We start from the raw sequence: 4,894 nt of genomic DNA, 5'->3' as shown, positions 1-4,894 counted from the left end.
TCCAAATATGTCCCCTAATTCGGTAGGACGTAAGAGTACTTAATGCCAGAGAGTGGATACATATGGGGGTAAATGCGTTCCATCTCTAGGAGCTTTAGAAAGAGGTAACCTTATATTTTTGAGCATGTCTTGAGTACAGAGACAGGGACTATGGGGATGTAGTTGTAACGAAATAGAGCTTCTTAATACTAACTGAAAATATGGCTGTCTTTTGATGTTTACCCAATCAGACCGCTTTGAAATGAGTGGTGCATTCCTGGCTGTGGAAATGGTCGGAGCTTATACTTACATAATGCCTGTTTTGTTGAGACGTTAGTGCTGGACTGTTGGATAGCAAAAGTGATGAGTGGATGGATACGGTTGTTTTAATTGAGAACGTATTTGAAATAAATAATACTTTATGATCCAATACATTTGTTTCCAAGCTGTTGATTAAGGACATACCCATAGACTGTGTATTTAAATAACCTCACCGCTGTGTTCCACATAGGAAGTGGCCCCACTTCACTTTCTCTGTAACTACTGCTGTCAATTTGGTCTTAAAATGTTCATTTTATCACTCTACATGATCCCAATATTTGTATTTCGCTATTGCGTCCATAAATCAAGACATGAGCAAAAAGCAAATCAAGCGTCTTCTTTCTCCGAGATTCCTCCCGCTAGCGTTAGCAACAGGTTTGATTGACAGTGTTGCTAAGCGCCTGCACCTCTGGTTTAGCAGGGAGCGGGAAGGGCTGTTACCTTCAACAGCCTGGTTGCTATGATACTCGCCATCAGAATTCCTAACATGGAACTTGGCTTCAAATTCGCCCCAATAACTGCAATCCTCGATGAGCTTCATTTGATTGGAGCCAAACTTTATGGATGATGTCGCACTCACTTAGTCCATTTCTTTATACGTACGCCAAGGTAAACTTCAGAGTTTCACACTGTTGAATGTGTCTCTGTTTTGACAGAAGTATTAAATATTTTGTTATTTGAAAAAAACGAGTATAGAGGGAAGAGCTTGTCCATAAACTGTTTGCTTTCTCTGCTGTAATGCTTCACTCAATTAGTGTGAAGTATTTAACTGAACATTTTGCTTTTTCCTGATCACTGATCCTAAATTGATAATTTGTAGAACTTGACTTGTTATCCAAATTTAAAGGTCCTATTTTACCCAAAACTCTTGTGAGCTTTAAGCCATGTTATAATGTTGTTACTTCATCAAAAACACACCTGGAGTTGTGTTTTGTTTCATTCACACATGTGTGAGTAACCCTGTTTATTAGTCTGTCTACATCTCCAAAGCTCAAAATGCTCTGTTCCACCTTGTGATGTCATGAAGCTGTATTTTTCAAGCTAACAACTCCTTTTACCTTTAGTTCAACAGAGATTGACAATTCCAGGGCTGAAAACATCCAAATGATTCTAGTGAAGATGTATGGAGTTTAAAAACACAATGGAGCTCTGCCTGTATCTTCAAATGACATCACATGGAGTGTTTTCAGTTTGAGAGAAGAACTCGAAAAGAAATGTGCAGGGTTTGTGTGTTAACCATGTGCGATTTAAACAAAGCATAACTCCAGATCTGTTTGTGATGAGGAAACAACATTATAACATAGACCAGAAAATAGCACAATATGGGCCCTTTAATAAAACGAAATAAATAAATAAAACACTATAAAAATAAAAACCAATAAAAACACTGATTATCCCCTATGACTTGTGGGTGAGCCTCTAGTCCTTCTCATGTGTTGCAGATTTAATGTTCCTTTTTTCAGCCGTACACTTTTGATTATGCAGATTGGGAACAGCCTCATGGTTGTGTCTATCTTCCTCACCTGGGCAGCCAGAACCACACGCTCTGACAAAACTTTACAAAAACGATTGGATCTGGAACTGTTTTCTCTCTTTCCGATTTGAGGCGGATTAACTAATCAGAAAGATGAAAGGTCTGTTAGTGTAAAAAAAAACACACTCAGATTTCTGCAGAATCAACAATCGAAACACAAAACTTTTATTTATCTCAAGGAATTTGCAGTTCCATATTAGGAATTCCGACTGCGAGTATCATAGCAACCAAAGAGCCAATCCAAAGCAAGGCCCTTTCCTACCCGCACCTCTGATTTAGCACAGAGTGGGCACTTAGCAACGCTGTCAATCAAACCTGTTGTTAAGACTAGCAGCAGCGACCTCCGGGAAAGAAGTCGCTTGATTTGTCTGTTGTTCATATCTTGATTTACGGACACAATAGTGAAATAAAACCCCCCGGATCATGAAGAGCGGGTTAATATAAACATTTTAAGACCAAAATGACGAGGCTCGCTGCTGCAGTTATGGAGCAAGGGGTGACAATTTTTCAGTATAAAGTGAAATGGAGCCAGAGTTGATGGAGCTGGAAACGTGCCCATGAGCACTTCTTATTTGGAACACAGCAGCTAGCAGGTTAGCTATGTCCATTTATATATACAGTCTATGTTTGTCACACTCTGTGGTGCAGTTCCAGACCTTTTTAAATTCAAACAGAATGTAGAAGGGACCGGCTGCTCAGGCGAACATCTTCTAGGATTTGGACTAAATATTGACTTGTTGTCTGCCAATAAAGACAAAAACGATGTTATTCACTTCACCTGTCAGTAGTTATAAAAATGAACCTGAATGCTCTAAAAAAAAACCCAAAAAAACCAAACAAACATAAAATACAGTGAAGTTTTGTGTCTTGCAATTATTCTTTCCATTATTCATATTTCTGAGGCGTTTTGACCTGTCTACAGCTCACATCTAAGCACAAACTGATGCTTTAGTGAGCCGTGACGTGGATCAAATTTTAGTGGAAAATCTTTACACAAACTCATTTAAATACCTTTATATTCAGTTCTGTCACCATGTGGATCCCTACACTTTGGCACGGGTCGGCAAGTCTGCAAGTCTGGCAACTTCTTGGTTTCAACACTCCCTTTCCTGGTGGTCTTCGGTGCACACAGTGAACACATTTAGTGAGAGAAACCTGGCACCCTGGCAGAACTGGCAACGCGGCTTTCATCTTAGTTTAGAGGAGTGTGTATGGCATTGCTATGGGAGCTGACAGCCCTGAATTTAAACAACCCACAGAGGACAAGTGTCTGGCAACGTAACAAACTTTTGAGGTGACGCGTCGTAAAAAAAGGCCAAAAAGCGTTTAATCTTTCTCTATATAAAAAATCAGATCCTATAGCTGTATCGTGCTTTCCCCCAAAAATATAAAAGTTGTCCAACAGTGCAGATGGGGGTTGAATAATTCATGGCATTGCAGAAGAAGTGTCCTCATGCAGCGGTTGTATAAAAATGCTCCCATCACATCATCACAGCGTGGGACAGGCCACTGGGGACCCTCTGCTCTCCAGCACATGACTCAGACTTCATTCACTGAGGGTCTAGTGAGAAAGCAAAAGGTAGGTAGAAATTATATACTTTAATACAATGGGTCTCAAAGTGGGGTCTGGGGACCTCTGGGATCTGGGCCATAGGTTGGGGTCCCCCGGAAATTGTCATAACAATGAACATAACTTGAATACTACAGTTTCTTATGATACAATCCCAAGCATACATTTTTTGAGGGAAACAACTACAAAATATATTAATTATGAACATGGTCTGAACTTTGAGAGGCCCTGTTTTAACATGTCTAACTAAAAAGAGAATGAAGCTTAAAGATGAGGGATTAAGACTATTGTAAAAGCTGCAATTGTGACAAACAGAGACCGCTAATGTCTGCAGCTAATAATCCAGTCTTTTTATTTCTCCTCAACGTGAAAGTAAGCACTCAAAGCAGTGCTCTGATTGGCTGCTCTTGGTATGTGGGTATTAACGATGTGTTGATGTGTTTGTGAGAGCTATGGACCAGTTAGACGGAGTTAAACACTTACTTTTTTATGGAGAAGACTGGTTTGATACAAATTTGGTATTGTCTGAAATCAGTATTTTCCTCTTCAGACAAGGAATATTTTTAAGTCTGGCAAAAATTCCAACTACTTTACCCCCCAACCTGAACTGACACGTATATATTGTTACCTGTATACTTTTGAAATCTTAAAAAACACTTTCATTTGTGTATTTGCTGTAGTGTGGAGACATCATCACTCCGCTCACTCTGCTTTATCTGCTCTGATTTGAACATTTATTTCTTGCTCCGCTCCTTCAGATATGATTTAGTTTGTCTCATTTCTGCGTCTATCCTTTGAAAATTCCAGATTATTTAAAGTTTTGTCCTTCACATTACATTAACTTCAAAGTGTAAATCAGATGTTATGACCTGACAATTACTCTTACATGAGTGATAGTTTTCCCAAATACTTTTTTTTACTCTTTTCTTGGACAGCTACTTTGCACTTCTCCTTGAGCGATATTATTTTGAAGCAACTTTACAAGACAAATCTCTGCCAGAGTAACAGTGGGACAGATAGGAATCATACCGTTACTTGTACTGTTTTGAAATCTTAAAAAACTTGAATCTGCGTATCTCCTTAAGTGTGTGGACCTCACCGCTCCACTCGCTCTGTCCCTCTCTGTTCCTCTTGGCTCCGTCTGCATTAACAGTTGTCCAGACCACGCTTTCATGTCCTTCCAAAGTCAAGAACAAGAGTTTTATTAGAGCAGCTCTCTACCCTCGTGGAGACAGTTGACACGGAGAGAAAGACGGGGAAAAAAGAAGGGATTAATGAGAAAGAAAAGAGGAACATGCAGCCTTCAAGTACACTAAAGCATATCGGTAAAACTGCTCACCCATGTAGAAGGTGAATGTTTTTTATGTGTGTATTAAATGCAACACAGATGAGATCATTTTGGGTTGTAGGCAAATTGTCGCTATAACTGGGAACAGGTGCAAATTGTGTCATTCTTATCTCCACTTGTCTGGTCACATGGTCGGTTATAA

Source organism: Periophthalmus magnuspinnatus, chromosome 19, assembly GCF_009829125.3.
Source record: "Periophthalmus magnuspinnatus isolate fPerMag1 chromosome 19, fPerMag1.2.pri, whole genome shotgun sequence".
Lineage (NCBI taxonomy): Eukaryota > Metazoa > Chordata > Actinopteri > Gobiiformes > Gobiidae > Periophthalmus > Periophthalmus magnuspinnatus.
The sequence above is the reverse complement of the archived record's forward strand: the minus strand, read 5'-3'. Positions refer to the sequence as shown.